Below are 17,905 nucleotides of genomic sequence, written 5' to 3' on the forward strand. Positions count from 1 at the left end.
TGTTAATATTTTCGTCACTTCTCTCCTATGTTATCATAAGATCCTTTTACTCTGGTTCCCTGCCCTTGTCCTGCATCACAAGTGATACTTCTACATGTAAGTGGGATCATGTTTATCCTCCATTAAAAAATCCGACAAACTCTTAGGAAGACCAAAAAGACTGTATAACCTTGGTCTTGCCTACCTCTACTACCTCTGCTCTGATTTTTAAGATTCCCAAATCTTCATGTGGTTTTGAAACTGTTCCGTGCCCACTCATCCCTGCAGGTAGCAATACATACCTTCTACAGGGGCATTGCTCCTTCCTCTTTACGTCCCTTTAAATTCTCTCACTTTTCACGTTTAGAACTACAATCTGCCTGATAACGTTTTCTGTGGATGGTGTGAGTTAGGGTTGGCGAGTCATTGTCTTCTTCATGAAGACAGCCAATTTACCCAACATGGTTTTTTGAAAAGTCTTTCATTTTCCCACTCCTCCTCAGTGTTTCCTTGTAAATCAGACGTCTATACGTGAGACCCTATATGAGCAGCTTGTATCTGAACTTACCATTTGGTTCCGTTGATTTTCTTGTTTATCCTCTTGATGAACCTCCTCTATTGTGATGCTATAATACTTGATGTCAGGTAGGGTAAGTCCTCCCACTCTATTCATTGTCTTCAAGATTTTCGTAGCTAAGTTTTTCCTTTATCATTTCCATAAGAATTGTATCAATTGTAATTTCCACAGAACGGGTCATCATTTTAGCTGCAATTTTGTGGAAGCTGTAGATTAATTTGGACAGTTTTGATATCTGTAGAATTTTGAGTCTGTTCAGTCACGAATTTGATTTATCCCTCCACTTCGTTCAGTCTTCCTCCATTTTTCTAAATGCTGTTCTATAAATTTATGGACAGAAATCTTTTGAAAGTCTCATTAAAGTTATTTCTAGGTACTTCATACATTAAGATGTTGTAAACGTCATTTTTTAAAATTTAAATTTTGAATGCTTATGACGGGTAGATGGAATCAAAACTTTCTATATTAACCTTGTATTCAGCCACCAAGAAACTCAGTTAATATCTTAATTTATATGGATTTTACATTTATACCATAATATCATCTTAAGATAACATCAATTTTACTTCTTCATTTGAAGTAAATTATTCCTTTTATTTCTTTTCCTGCCAATATTGTATCAGGCAAGACCTCCAGCAAAACGGCTTATAGAGGCAGTGATGTTGAACATTCTTCTCTTAATCTTGCTTTCAACAGTGTAAGATAAAGTTCCATTCTGTGAATACTGTATATGGGAGTAAGAGAGTTTCCTTCTGTTCCTTATTTGGTAAGTGTTTTTTCTGTTGTTGTTGTTGTTTGTTTTAAAATATGAATAGGTGTTTAATTTTACTAGTTTTTCTTACAGTTATTGAGATTATTATTTCTCTTTTTTCAGAGGTTAGTGTACTGAATTACATTGCATGAACCTAATTTGGTCATGATATGTCCTTCTTATAAAATATGGCTAGATTTGGAACCTTGATTTGATTTGATTTTTTTTTTAGGATAAATGAATTTAATCCAAGAAAGAGAGTGGCCTGTAATTTCCTTTCCTACAATGATTTTGTTAGATTTTGGTACCAATGTTAATCTCGTCTCTCAAAGTGAGTCAAAAAGTTTTCAGTTTTTCCTATTCTCTGGAAGAGTTTGAGTAGATGTATATTATTTTTTTCTTGAATATTTGGGCAGATTCATCATCTTTGCACCAAATAAATAGCTTACAATAAAATATTGCAGAAATATTTTAAAGGATGGTCTCAATTTCTGTAATAGGTATGGCAATATTCAGATATTTCATTTTTTCTTGAGGCAGTTTGGTCACTTTTATTTGCCTAGAAATTTGTGAATTTCCTCTAAATTTTCATTGTATCAACATGATATTTATGTTTTCTTCATGTTAAAAATTTTCCATATGATCTGCACAGATTACTCCCTTTTCAACCTTGGTTTTATTTTGTTGTAATTTTTCTCTTTGTTTGAACACTGGTACTAGGATTTTATTGAGCATATTTGTCATTTATTAGAATCTAATTTAGTTTTATTTAACCTTTTGATATTTGTCTTTTATTTTGTTAACACTTCCTCTAATATTTATCATTTTGTGTTTTCTCTTTTCCTTGTGTTTACTTTTCTGCTCTTTTTCTAGTTTGTGATGAATGCTTAGAACTTAGAAATTCAACCTTTCTTTATTTAAATATACACAATAATATATAAATATATATAATCTAGGATTATATATTTCTCTTTAAGGATAGATTTAACTCCACCCCTTAAGATTTGATGAATAGTATTTTTAATTGGAAATACATTCTAATTTCCATCATAGTTTACTCGTTAATCATCGGTTGTTTACAAGTGTATTTATTAATCTCCAAGCATGTAGGAATTGAAGTTAGTGGACGTAGTGTTCTTTAGATGTGCATATGGAACATATACCCAAACTTACCACATGCCAAATGTGCACGTGGAAACTTTATCCAAATTGACGATATGCCAGACTATATCATCAATCTCAGTACATTTCAAAAAAATTGAAATTATACAAAAGATGTTGTGAAATTAAGCTTCATATCAATCACAAAAATAAAATTAGATAAAGCCAACATTGAGGGGATTCCAGCATTGCACCGTTTAATATCATAAATCTGAGTAATTCCAAGATGTTAATTATTGTATGAAAAATCTTCAGTTTTGGTTTTCTGTCCCTCTTCTGCTTCATGACCCAACTCCCAAACCCACATTGTCTGTGTTCTAGTCATGTTGAACCTTTTCTCAGCTCCCTAGAATATTAAATGCATGGCTAATTTGCCAGTTTCTGCCATTTCTAAGAATTCCACCAAGAATTTAATCCGCTTTCATTAGTCTGATATAATACTAATGCTACTGCCTCTATGAAGAAGTCCATGACACTTCCCTCCCCACAACCATATATACTATCACTTATTTCATCCCATGGGTCTCTGTGTACCTATATTGCAGCCCTATGTCACCACCTTGAATTTGCATCACTGCATGTTGTCTCCCCTACTCACCTGTGAACTCGAGGAGATCAGAAACCAAGCTGTACCATAAGCTCATTGTACACCATGGAAATACTTACTTCTTAAATCAAACACAACCTTTCTGAGCTCCTGCTCTGTGCCAAGAACAACATCAGGCACTGGAAAAATAAGGATTTGTTCAATGTGATCTAAATGTAGCTTTAAAGAAGATTAAAAGTAAGGAGTTACAATACCATGTGTTAGATTCCATGAGAGAGATTTAAGTTAGTTACTGTGGAGTGCTCATAAACGGTTTCCTTGAGATCATAATGCCTGCAAAGATGCTAAAATGAGACAAGCAAGCTAGTTCAAGGTAGAGAGAGAGTGTATCATTTTGGGAGAAAATCTTATTGGCTATAAAAGTTAAATTACTAAATGGAGGAAGGCAACATTTTGACCCTGCAGTCTTCATCAGAGCTTTTCCTTTTCTTTGAGAGAACGGTGCATACAAAAGAGAGGTGGAGAGCCAGCCCTGATAGCCTAGTGGTGAAAGTTCAGTGCTCACCACTTCGGTGGCCCATGTCGGTTTCCTGGTCATGAAAGCACACCATCTCTCTGTGAATTGCCATGCTGTGGTGGTGGCTCACATAGAAGAACTAGAATGATTTAGCTGTGTAGGCTCCTTGTGTACAGTTCAGGAGATGACATGAGGGAGGAGGGTTAGCAACCAGGGCACAGGGGGCAGCTCTGAACAAGTCTGATTGAGGTAAGGGGGCCAGGTAAAGGAATCTTGAAAAATGACCTCAGTTCCTTGGTCATAGACCTCAACAGATCTTAGAACTCTGGTAACCAGGCACACACAGCCCTCCATCCAGCTCACTTGACTGGAGACAATCAACAGGAAAAAATATTTTGTTGTTGTATCCCAACTTTTGGAGGATCTAGGCTCAAAAAAAACCCCAAAAGAGAAAGTTTTGGTCATTGCCGACGTTGGCTCAGCCCTCATCCCCGACGCCTCTGGGCGTCTGGCAGGAGGCAGTGAAGGGTAACACGGGGCAGCCCAGGAAAGGCTAGTGCAGGCAAGGACACAACTGTGATCCCACCTGATCAGCCCCACACCACTTACCATTCACCGTGTGTGTGTGGGTCTGTGTGTGTTTGTGTGGAGGGGAGAAGGCAGGGTACGTGGGACAGGTCATTCCTAGGCAGAAGCTGGTTGTTAGGTGTCAGAAGCATGGTGGGCCTGTCGTGTTCATAGCCCAGGTCATGGCTGGTAGCATGAGAAGGTGAGCTCCTCTACTCTTATGTTATTGAACCATAGATCTTTCATCTCTTTTCCTGCCTGACCACAGATCTTTGCAGGAATGTACCTCTGTGCCTTAACTGAGGAACAGACTTTCTCGTGGGGGTTGACCCCAGTGGCAGTGTGCAGGCAGCCCCTGATGCCTTCTGGCCCAGCTCCAGAACAGTCTTTGCAGAACTCCAGTAAGAAGGTCATCAAGGATCTGACCAATGGTTTCAATTTCACCAACTCACTAGGCAAGGGGAAGGTGCCTGAGGCCACAAACACCATCCAGTGCTGCTCTGAGATGAGAGCAGGAGCAGAAGGTCTCCACACTCAGGACCTTGAGATGACCAGGTTGGACTAGAACTAGGGCATGACCAGACTGGGGCTGTCCCTTTTTCAAGCTAAAGGGGATGTACACGCAGGTAACCTTGCCTGTTTCGGAGCTGAGCTGCCATGACCCTCTTACCCTTGCCCAGTGTGAGCTTCTGGAGGCCACTGAGGCAGAGGCAGAGGGTAAGGGGGACTGCAGGCTGGATATTCCTGGAAGGGAAGTGGGATCTTTCCTGTGTTTAGAAGGACACATGGAAAGTCAGCTATGTGGGTGAATCTTTCTCTTTATCCCACTGTAGCGCTAGCTGCAGAGCTTCAGCCAGTGGCAGAAGCAGAGCAGTGGGCAGTGGTGGAGGTAGAGCTGGCTACAGCCGCGTTGACACCACCCCTTCTAGCGTTGGAGCCAGCGTCCCCTCCATCAGCAGTGTTGGAGCTGGAGCAAGGGCCAACATCGTCTCCAGCAGGAGTGGGAGCTGCTGAGCTGGAGTCACCTGGACCATCATTTCTAGTGGGAAGTCCGTCTCCACCTGTGGCTGTTAAGGAGCATGAGAAGAAGCCCAACCTCACGGCCTTCCCTCCTAAGCAGGTGGTAGAGCGGTTGACCGTGATGGAAGCTGTGAGCAGCTGGGCTCTCAGGGCGGGGTGGAATAGGCCTTCCCTCTGCTATCATTGCCCCAGACCTGATCCAGACTCCCATGATCTGGGCCCAAATCCCAGCTCCACCCCTTACCAACCATATGATCTGGGCAACTTCTGGAACCCCCAAGCCTTTGCTGTCCACCTGCAGACCGTAGAGGTGGACAGTAACAGGACCTGCTCCACAGAGTGCCTGTGCCGGCTCCATGAGGTAGAAGAGATGGAAAGCTGGGCAGGGCCTGGCCCATCAGTGGTGGAAGGGAACTCATTGTGTGCAGCCAGGTCTACGGTGGCCCAGCCGTCTCCTCAGGAGGCTCAACAGCCTCAGGACTTGACACCTGATGTGTGTTTCACTACAAGGGAGACAGACAAGGCCAGTGGTTGTAGCTGCCACGGGGGAATGTGCATCAGAATGGGGAGTGGGACGAGAGTGGAGATCAGGGTGGTGGAAGATGCCCCCTTGGCATGAACAGAGTTGAGCTACCATCTGGAGCTTGGAGTTAGCCAGGATGGGCTGGGTGCAAATGCCCCTCTACCTTCCCTGTCAGCATTGGGTCCTGGGTCATCCTGTGCTGGGTACTCTCGGTGGACAGAGAAGAAAACTCAGGGACTCTCACAAGGCTCAGGCCACATCCTGAGATTCCTGAGCTCCAGCTCTAAACTGTGACACCTGTGTCAGACTTTAGGGGCTTTGGACACAGAGCTGGCCTGTCGCAATGCTGGATGACACTCCCCCTGTTCCCCAGGAGCTCTTCTGGAAGGTGGTGCCCTCTCAGTGCCTGGGATCTACCTGGCAGAAGAAGAACAAATCTGGCAGTGAGCACTAGACACCCACCATCCAGGCCACCATCGACCAGTTCAGAAGGGTGGCCAGCCTTGTCATCACCACCTGCCTCGGTGACCCGAGCATGACAGCGCAAGACAGGGCGAGGGTGGTAGAGCACTAGGTCCAGGTGGCCCAGGTGTGCAGTGGGAGGCCCAGTGGAGCCCTTCTCTGGGGACTTGGGAACTGCCTCTCCACCTTTATCAGCTCCCAGGATTGCAGTGTGTGGTCTAAGCTCCTGCAAGTCACTAGGCCCTTCCTGCCAAGGGCCCACTGACCTTGACTCCAGGTCCCAGTGGGAGGATGCTCACTTCCTACCTGGCTAATTCCCTGGATTTATCTAAACTCCTCCTCCTTGTGAGTGTTACTTTCTGGGTCCTAAATGTCCTTCTGGGGCTCCCTGAACATCTGTCTCATCTAGGAGGGGAGATTTAAATAAAAGGGGACTGAAGCTAGAGCAAGCAGGGCTCCAGTGCCCAACCTCACACCTCATTCTATTCCCTTCCCCAAGATTGCGAGATCTGGAAGAACTTCTCCTCGCCCCGCACTGTCATCTCTGCTCTGCAGAAAACCTCCACAAGCCACCTGAAGAACACATCGGGGGAAGTTTCCCTGTGAGTAGGCCTCTCTCCCTAGGAGGACCAGGATGAATGAGGGATCTCCTGTATGACTGTCATTGGCGCCTCAGTCAGCCGGGAACTCCTGGGAGGCAGCAAATGCTGGGGACAGGGCCTGGGAGTGGGTAGTTGGTCTCTAAGTCTCCTGGTGTCCTTAGTGAACCCGTTCTGCTTCAGGACTCGGTTTCCCTAAATGTCAGCTACTGGGTTGAGCCACATTGGAGATCTTCAAGTGTTTATAACAACAGAACTCTATGGCCAGTTGAAACTCATCGTGGTCAAAACAGAGCTGCTCTGTAGAGCTGAGGAGTGGAGACCCCAGTGACCAACAGCAGAGTCCCCTCCGAGTCCCATGAGACCTTAGCACTCAGAGGAGCCCAGTGAGAACACTCCTCCAGGCAGGTTGAATCTCTTGGGTTGTCAAAGAAAAGGGATTTGCACTCAGACTCCTCATATTATCCCTAAATTTATCCTTCCCTCTTTCCCCTCCACTCAGGTAAAGCTCTGAAAAACTTAAGGAGCTCTATAGCCAAGACGAGTCCTGGAGCAGAGAACTGATGACCAAGATAGAGTGGCGGCTGTGGGTCTGGAAAGAGAGGAGGGGGAGAGGGTCAGGGTGTCTGGGCAGGCTGTGGGTTTGATAGTTTCTCACTTGAACTTTCTCTGAAACATTCCCGTCTGTCTAGTCCAGGTTAACAAGCAGGGGGATCTGTTCAGCCCATGGGCAGCAAGGTGCCATTTTTGGGCAGGAGGCCCTGGTCATGGGACACAATGGTGTTGGCTGGGCTGTTCCAGGAGGATTTGCCGAGCTGGTGCCATCAGCAGGTCTCTGGCTTCCGTGCAAGTCCATCCTGCTGAATGTAGCTTCTTCCAGGCTGTTGCGATGGGTTTAGCCCTCAGCCTAAACCTGTCCTCAGGAAGCCAGGCCCCTGCTGCTCCTTCTGTGCTCACCACGTCTGCGAAGACGTGACTGTCATCCTTCTTATCATCCTTCTTTTCCACTTACCCTACCAAAACCAATCATGAAAGTGTGTCAAATGGTAAAGGAAGCCTGCCTTTTTAGGAGAATTATCCTGGCTGTGTTGTACTTCCACCCTCCCTCGATCCCCTGGGGATAGATCTGACCTGTGTCCCGGGATGTCATCAGGCAGATTTGCATCAAGAACAGAAAGCTCAAGGTCAAAACTCAAGGCTGCTCCAGATCATTTCTCCCCCTCCATCCTGTTAACACCCCCTCTTTGTTTGAGTGTGATTCTATTCTCTTCTTGTCCTTGTCACTCTCAACCGCACAAGTCCTGGCACTCCCACTCAGGACAGTAAGTCTCCAGTCCTTTACTAAATCCCAATTCTTACCATTTCTGTGTTTTCTGTCTACTCATTTACTTAATCCATTGACCACTTGGTGTTCATAGAGGTTAAATCAATAATGATATTATCAACCACCCCCTGCTAAATACTTACTCCCATATCCCAGATGTTCACATAATCCAAGTGGTTATGTTCAAAAGTAAATAATTCAGAAAACATATTCACCCACCACAAATTCCTGATCTCTAATATTTTTATTCAAACAATCATACAGTAAATACCTGTCCCTCAAGATCAGAAGTAATGCCAGATCAGTAATCCTCACCTTAATTTTCTCCTACACGTATCTAATCCTGGATTCCATGGACTATGATCACAATAATTTCCTTGGAGAAATAAAAAAATCCTTACCGCTCATTTATTTTGTAAACCTCCAAACGCAGAAGATCCCGATTATCTGCCATGCTGCAGCTACTGTTGGTCTTATAACAAGCTGAAGAAAAAGCACGAAACATGATCTTTTGGTACCACTGTAAACACAAAAACATCTGCATCAACTGGGAAGCATCCATAATGCCTGGAAATTTTGTTCTCCTTTTTTTGTGTTGGCTCAATAAGAAAAAGACAAATCAATTTAAAAAATGGGCAAGGGACCACAATAGACTTTCTCAAATGAAAACATACAAGTGGCCAATAGGTGTATGAAAAGGTGTTTGGCATCGCTAATCATCAGGGAATACAAATCAAAACCACAATGAGCTATCACTTCACACCTGTTAAGATGGCGATTATCAGAAAAACTAAAGATGACGAATATTGGTGAAGATGTGAATAAAAGGAACCCTTGTGGGAATATAAACTAGTACAGCCATTATGAAAAACAGTAGGGAGGTTCCCCCAAAAAAGAAAACTAGCATATGATCCAGCAATCCCACTTCTGGTATATACCCACAGGAATTGAAATCAGGGTCTCAAAAAGATACCTGTACTCTAATGTTCATTGCAGCTAATTCACAATAGCCAAGATATGGAAGTAACCTAAATGTCACTGATGGATGAATGGATAAAGAAATGGAATATTCTTCAACCTTGAAAAAACAAGGAATTCCTGCCATTTTTGACAACATGAGGGACCTAGAAGATATTATGCTAAGTGAATTAATGCAGACAGAGAAAGACAAATACTTATATGTGGAATCTAAAATTGTGAAATTCATACAAGCAGAGGTTAGAATGGTGGTTGGCAGGAGCTGGGGAGATGGAGAAATGGGGAGCTGATTGTCAAAGGGTACAAAGTTTCAGTTATCAAGATAAATAAGTTCTGGAGATGTAGGATATGGCGTAGTGCCTTCAGCTAACAAAACTCTATTGCATACGTCACATTTGCTACTAGAGTAGATACTAAGAGTTCTTACCACAGAATGATAGTAATAAAGGAGGTGAGAGAAAGCTTTGGAAGGTGACAGATATGTTTGTGGCCTTGATGGTGATGACAGTCTCAAGGGTGTATACTTATGTCCAAATTCATCAAGCTGTATATAGAAAAGTATGACACCATCGTTGATTCTTCTGCATCTTGAAATATGCCGTGTCCTCATCACAAGACAAAAACATTTGTAACTATGTATGGGGACGGATGTTAACGGGACTTATTGTGGTGATCATTTCAATATATATTCAAACATTGAATCATTACGTTGTAGCCCTGAAAGTGACATAATGTTGTATGTCAACTTTACCTCAATAAAAAAACCACAACAAACAAATCCATTTGAATATTGTAAATGAGTTCAGTGAATCCCTGAAAGTGCCCCATTCCCATATGAGTGTTACAGGAAGCAGAGAGGATGAAGCAAATGGAAGAAAGTTGCACAAATCACTATTCAAATTAAAATCACTTAAGTTGCTATCAGCTCCTTGTGGCAAAGTTCTGTGAGCACTGAACTTCTTTCACAATTTTCCTGGAAAAGCATGCTTTCAGATCCAACCCGTAACAGTTTCATCATTTCCTCTAATAAGACAATTTCAACTTAATAAATAAAACCAAAAGCATCCCTTATGTATGAATAAAGTTAGTGAACTTTACAGAGGAAAGAGCATATTTGCACAATCTCAATACAGGAAACAGAAGAACTGAATGATGATGAAGTCTCATTCAAGCTCATCTTTGAAAGCCAGTAAAACCAGGCTGTCTTTTCAAGGATGTGTGTAGAGCTGTCAGCCTTGGAAGATAGAAATAGTGGCCTCCTCTGGAGCAAAGGACAGCCTTGCTTACTGCCCAGTGTAATAAAAATAACACACACACCCCAAGGCAAAGGTTAGCAGACATCCTGCCCGTTATCAAAGATTTGAGTTCCTTAGGCTCTGAGATCTTGCATCTCTCTGCATGTCCCCTGGCCCACTGTGTATCACCCTGTAGGAAGTGAGATTTAGTGAACCGGTGCAAATGCTGATACTATGGCCACTGCTATTGTTGTGTCATTAAGTCCTTAGTCTCTGACCCATGGGTCTCGTGACTTTTGCCAGCATCTGTAAGACCGTTGTAGGCTAACTTATTGGTTTGCAGGTAAGGTAAAACATCAGACCTTTCACAGTTTCTGACAAGCCCTTAAAATAACTAGTAGTCTTAGGAACAGAGAGCTATCCAGAACAATATGCATGGATGGTCTTCATAGACGACTTCATGTAACCAAAACTTTAATAAGTCTCTCTGACCTCTTTTATTTCTACCCCAAATAGAAGGAGAGGCACCAAGCTATTACAGACCTGGGCTTGTGCAAGCCACCTGGTGACCTAGTGACAAGAGACTTCCCATGGGGAGCAAAGACAGATGGGCATATTTCCAAAATGGACCCACGTGCTTCCCGGTCATCAAAAAGACAGTGCATTATCTTAATTTATGATGATTTGAGTCATTAAAATCTTGTGATGTGCCAAAGATACACTAATAAGATGAATGAGGCACATAGCAGTTGTACGCAGATTAACACACTTGGTGAATATCAAACTCTGAACCAACTTTAGTGTTCTAATCAATTAAAAGGTACAACCAATTTATTTAGGTAGATTAAATGATATTTAATGTTATGCCTGATTATTACTCTTCAATGATGAACAAGAAGCTCATGTAAATAACTATAATTGGTCTTACTCTGAGACATGATAGTCAGGACTGTTTGAGATAAACTGGGGAGAAGGAAGGGGAGAAATAGACAAAAGTTCATCATTTCCTCTAATAAGACAATTTCAACTTAATAAATAAAACCAAAAGCATCCCTTATGTATTAATAAAGTTAGTGAACTTTACAGAGGAAAGAGCATATTTGCACAATCCCAATAAAGGAAACAGAAGAACTGAATGATGATCAAGTCTCATTCAAGCTTATCTTTGAAAGCCAGTAAGACCAGGTTATCTTTTCAAGGATGTGTGTAGAGCTGTGAGCCTTGGAAGATAGAAATAGTGGCCTCCTCTGGAGCAAAGAGTAGATTTACTTACTGCCCAGTATAATAAAAATAACACCTCCTCAGGGCAAAGGTTAGCAACCATCCTGACCGTTATCCAAGATTTGAGTTCCTTAGGTTCTGAGATCTTACATCTCTCTGCATGTCCCCTGGCCCACTGTGTATCACCCTGTAGGAAGTGAGATTTAGTGAACCAGTGCAAATGCTGATACTCTGGCCATTGCTATGGTTGTGTCATTAAGTCCTTTGCCTCTGACCCATGGGTCTCGTGTATTTTGCCAGCATCTGTAAAACCTTTGTAGGCTAACTTATTAGCTTGCAGGAAAGGTAAAATATCAGACCTTTCACAGTTCCCGACAAGCCCTTAAAGTATCTAGTAGTCTTAGGAACAGAGAGCTATCCAGAACAATATGCATGGATGGTCTTCATAGAAGAATTCATGCAACCAAAACTTTAATAAGTCTCTCTGATCTCTTTTATTTCTACCCCAATTAGAAGGAGAAGCACCAAGCTATTACAGACCTAGGGCTTGTGCAGGCCACCTGGAGACCTAGTAACCAGCAACTTCCCATGGGCAGCAAAGACAGATGGGCATATTTCCAAAATGGACCCATATGCCTCCCTATCATCCAAAAGACAGTACGTTATCTTAATTTATGATGATTTGAGTCATTAAAATCTTGCGATGGGCCAAAGAAACACTTCTACGAGGAGTCAGGCACATAGCAGTTGTAAGCAGATTAATACACTTGGTGAATATCAAACGTTCAACTAAACGTAGTGTTGTAATCAATTATAAGGTACAACAAATTTAATTAGGTCAATTGAATGATATTTGATGGTATCCTTGATTATCACTCTCTAATAATGAACAAGAAACTCATGTAGATAACTATAATTGGCCTTACTTTAAAATATGGTAGTCAGGACTGTTTGAGAGAAACTGGAGATAAGGAGGGAGAGAAATAGATAAAAGTTACCTGCTCTGAAGCCACTGTCAAGACACCTGGATCAACATGTAACCCAGGAGACCGAGGCAGACGGCTTTGTGCCTAGATCCCCCTGCACTGTGGTTCTCAGGGATGTCACGGTGCTGAAGCAGCGTCCTGAATCTAATTTACATGTCCATGTGTACAATACCCTTGACCATGGTGATGAACCACCATTCAATCATCTCTTACATCTCTCTAATTAACAATTAGATTTCAAAATCATTGTATCATTACATGATCATTTATTCCTCAAACCTGTGGGATGCCGAGCTAAAAGAAAATTAAATATCAATGGTTTCCTTTTTTTGAAGGACCAAGAGGTTCTTTCACACTTGGAATCCGGGTTAGAAGATAAATCCATCAAATCAATGGAAACAACTTAAGAAATGGACAGAGGGATACTTCATTCATATATACACAGTTTACACTGTGGCAAACATAGAGTTATATTTTTAAAAATTAGAATTTTTTGAAATTTTAGAGATATTAATGACTTTGTTCTGCTTATATTCCCTTTGGTTTACCAAACCCAAATCACTCTTTAATGGACATTTCTAGCATTCAGTGCTAATAACAGCAGCTTTTTAAATTCTTATTTTTCCCAGGTCAAAGACCAAGGGCAGAGGTCATCAAGAGGTCAAGTCTAACCTACCTACAGATGTGGCAGGCTTACCTATGGATGTTCAAGCCAGACATTGCCAGCAGAACCACATCTCTTCACCCATAGGTGAGTTTTTACTAGTAATCACAGAGACTTAAGGATATCAAAGTAAATTCTTTATTAAGAACAAAAGATATAGATTCCAATGTTGAGTTCATTACTTTGAATTTTTGAACCAAATCACATATATCAATTGGACCATGTTCAATTCTATGATCTTTAGAAGACGCAGCCTACAGCTGAAGAGAAATAGATACAACACCAATATCTTACCCTCTCTGAAGCCTAACTGAGAGCCCCTGGAGTCAGAAGTTTTCAAGACAAGAAAAAGTCATCCTTCATCTGAACAGAGAGAGTATAGGCTATTCAAAGATTCAACTCACATTGTTAGCATGACTTGTTAGAATGTGATGGAGCAAGCATAATACCTTCTAAGCTTCATGATTTTTCTGCAGAATACTGAGATGGATGACCTTGAAGTCCAGCTTCCGCATAAATGTTGTTATTCAGTGATAAAATTAATTTCCCTATAAAATAATTCCCATAAAATTGTTAAAAATATATCATAGTCTCTGATTAAAGGGAAACAAAGCATATTGAGCAGTTGAAAGCAATGTAATAAATTCCACACAAGGATCTTATAGCAGCATTATGTATAATAGTGAAACTGGATGTAATCCCTTTGCTATCAAAGAAGATATAAACAGATCATGGTATACCTATTCTTTGGAATACCTCTAAAACTTCTAAAAAGGTAAGTTAGAGTGATGTGCACTGATAAGGAGAGAGGTCTATGATATATGGTTTGGAAAACAGCAAATTGCAAAACGATGTAGTTATGTAATTTATGTTTAAAAAAACTTTGTGTATTTATAAATTCATAAGAAATTTCCAGAAGAATAAGCCGCAACCTCTTAACAATAGTCCCTTCTGAGTAGGAGAGTGAGTTTTCAGGGAAGGAGATGAAAGGGGAATGTTTCACTTTACTCTACATAAATCAGTGCAATTTGACTTTTTTTACAATGTGTATTTGTTTCATAATTAGAAAAATGAGTGATGTGACCATTTGGTGCAGGGCAACAGCATTATGTTCACCAGTCTCTGTACTCTATGTTACTGCACAGCACGGACTGTAGGAGAAAGCCCAGAGGAGCAATGAAGACAAAGAAGACATGACACCTGCAAAAAGTCAGTGGAGTATTTCTACATAACAAACCTTCCAGGTGAGTGACAGTCAGTATCTTCCACTGCTCCAGCTCTCGCCATGAACCTAGTACCTGCCCAGAGTAAGCCGGAGGACCACGCTCCGCTAGTCCAATCCCTGCCCGGAGCCTGTTTGTGCAGGGTGACTGCCATCAAGCAGACAATGGACTCAGGATGGGGCGTGTGCCTTTGGGGAGACTGGCAGAGAGGCATAAATTGGAACACCAGCTAAGTGCGCACACCTGCGAAGCGGAGCTCCAGATGGAGACACAAAATATAACAAGAAACTGTGTGATGTGAAGGAAGCTACTCCATCTCTCTGAGCTTCAGTGTCGCCCCCTGTAAAATGGGGATCACAGGACTACTTCAAAGAGCTGTTGGGTAGTTACAAAAAAGTCCCTGTGACAGCAAGTGTCCACATTATTAACAAAGTCATATCCGACTTCAAAATAATCGATGAAAAGAATAATGGCAATGAGACCAAAGACGGGATGCTCAACTTCATAAGCAGCCCCAGCAGCATGAGAATGAGAGAGGCTTCTAGTAAGCAGGGTTCTTCACAGCTCCATTGGAGACGATGAACACGGGCTACACCAGGATAAGTCACTGTTGTACAGTGACTCGTGTAGTGAGGGTGGGTCCCTGAAGACACTGTGAAATCCAGTTACACACAGTGGCTCCTAGGAAACAACTACAAAGCAATCAACTCAGCAGATAGGAATGGGAAGGGGACGTGCATAGGAGGGTCAGAGCCACAAAATCTGACGGAAGACACTGAACCATGAGCGCTCAGCTCTGTCAACAGCTGCTGTGGTTGCACCAGGAGATCAAATGTCTGAGACAGTCATTGTGGGGACTGCCAAGAGCACAGTGGTCACTGAAGCCACACCCCAACAGCAGTTGCATCGGAGCACACAGAACCCGAGACTTTCCTCTCCATTAATCGTTGTTTTAAGATGATGAATATCCTCATGTTACAATGTCTCCTTCCAACCCTTGTGGATGAGTGTCATCAGAACCCCCTGAAGAGGTCACAGGCCAGAGTAGGATGGAACAATGGGGGCTGGAGGAGTGGCGCTGCACCTGACCATCCCGACTATCACCTGGGCCTATTGAACACGAGAGAAGAACTCGAGGATGTGGTCTAAGGAGAATTCCCCGTCTTGCCACATTCAGAGACACTGCAGAGTTTCTCGTTCGTTCTTTACAAAAATGTTAAGGAATTCGAGTCATTAGTTCATAAAGAGGCAAATTCTACACATAGTGACAGGGTCCAGTTTCCAAGACCAGCTTTTTCAGTTGTTAGATAATATCTCACATTCAGGAATCGGAAGTGTAACCTATAGGGACCTGTAATGTAAACAAGGACTTTTTTTCATGTAGATCAACACCCAGGGTTTTAGGGAGGATATGAATCATGAAAGCTTCTAACCATTCCTCCACAAGTTTCAATAAGACTTTTAAGTTAATTTACCAATCTCAGGAAAAGATAACTTGGCAATTCAAATTTTTTGTTTCTGCATTCAGGCATACAGTACAGCCAAGAGAATGAGGAGAAAAAAATTAACAAGAAGATCATGCTTGCATTTCATCTTTTGCAAATAATCAGGATAATTTATGCTCTGTTCCTTTCACTACTCTAATCAATTTTTAAAGAATACGGTACATTTGACTATCCCTGGGCATGTTTATCCTGTAACCTTGTCAGAATCCAAAGCAGAAATGTTAAAGCTGACGGGTTTCAAATGCTGCCCAGGTGCTGTCTACCATGAACATCCCTTTCCCAAAGCTGGACCACCGGTCTCTTCCCGAAGGATCAGAGTCATCACTCATGACCCTGAGAGACTGGCCACTCAGGCCTGAGCTGAGATTAGGTGATCAATCTAAAGGGCAAAATGCTTAAGCTATTCTCATCTTAAGGATGTTGTTTCAGAGGCCTCTGCACTGGAATGGGTTAGTGAAAATGGCCTACTAGATACTTGCCTGGGAATTGATTTGTTCTCCTCTGCTCTTAGTGGATCCTGGGGAAACCAATGATTAACACCAAGGATGCCTCAACTTCCACATCTGTGAAAAAAGCAAGCAACAACCAATGTTACCACCCTGCAAACTCTTAAGTTGTGCTTGCAAGAGGGGCCACAAGGGCGAAAGTCTCCCAAAAGCTGATGAAGTGATGGCACTTTGGCTGGAGAAGGCAGAGGGCAACAGGCAAACTGGAAAGTTTCTGGGATGTCAAGCCAGTTCCCATAAGCACTTTAGAGAAGCACCTGGCCCTGGACTAGGTAGGAGGCTGTGGAAAGACCCACAGGCATGCAGGTGGGAGGAGGAATCAAGCAATGGAGGGAGGTGGTTGGGAAGAGGTGCGAGTCCAGCTTCGATTTTGGACAAAAGCAGTTGCACATTGCAGGCCCGCGGTTGCCAATGCAACCGGCACACCCTCCTAACTCCTTGGTCCCTCTCATCCCGTCACATCCCTCTGGGACTCAGTCCAGTTGGAGCGAGTGCAGGGCCAGAGTCCTGATTCAATGGGGGTTTGGCCCTCGGGCAAGCTCACATTGCCCTGTTCCTCGTCCCAGGGCTAGGCACAGCCCTGTGCACAGAGGATCCTGGGAGTTCTAGTCCTGCAGCCCTGCGGGCTGCCTGCTGGGAGCAGTTAAGAGAGAAATGCTCCCAGCATGCACAGCCCGTGGCCCCAACTTGTGCCTTGTCCCTCGGGCCCTGGGCTCCACGCCTCTGAGTCTCCATCCCACCCTCTTCTCTATACCACGCCCATTCTCCATGCCCTGCCCACCTCCCAGAGTATGCGCAGTGTGGTTGGGCTGCATCCCTTGAGGCCGGTACTCAGGTAGGGGTGGGGTTCACCAGCATGGCTATTGCTGAGGTTGCTTGCAGCCCTGGTGGAAGCTCCCTGGTCAGTATTTGAAAAGTAAATTCAATATCTATAACGGAAATACCAGGTGCCTGGGATCCTGGAATTTGCCTGTTCAAGGCCACCTGTCCTACCATACCCCCTATCCCTCCAGGCTGCCATGATCCTCCCTCTGGACCCGTGGTCAGGGTCGCTGCAGAGATCCTCCCTTTGGACCCAGTCTGGCTGAAGGGCCCATACCTTCGTCAGAAATCTTTGAAGGACTGCCCTGAGCCATGTCATAAAAAGGAGAAAACATCACATTGGACAGCCCCAATTCCTGCATTACACAGACAGGAAACTCAAGCGCACTGGTAAGTGACTGCTAAGCCATTTCAGGGGACCACACACATGTCCCTTCTCCCATGCTGCACACAGGATGGTTCACTGGACTTCCTTATCCCAGTGTGGACCTCTTGGCCTGGTTAACATAGGTAACAATACCGAAAATTCCCTTTGGTCCATCCCACAATGTTAGGCAAGTTTGTGCAGGAAGGTAATATGCAATTTCTGCTCTACTATAGGGCTGGATCCTTGGGAACTAGTTTTAATATCCCTGTTTAAATATACCCTAAGAATCACAAAATAATTTATTGCTGTGGGGTGTTATGGTGATAATTCTCTGAAGTTGTTTTTCCATTTAGCTTTTCTGATTGACTACA

Source organism: Diceros bicornis, assembly GCF_020826845.1.
Source record: "Diceros bicornis minor isolate mBicDic1 chromosome 13 unlocalized genomic scaffold, mDicBic1.mat.cur SUPER_13_unloc_1, whole genome shotgun sequence".
NCBI lineage: Eukaryota > Metazoa > Chordata > Mammalia > Perissodactyla > Rhinocerotidae > Diceros > Diceros bicornis.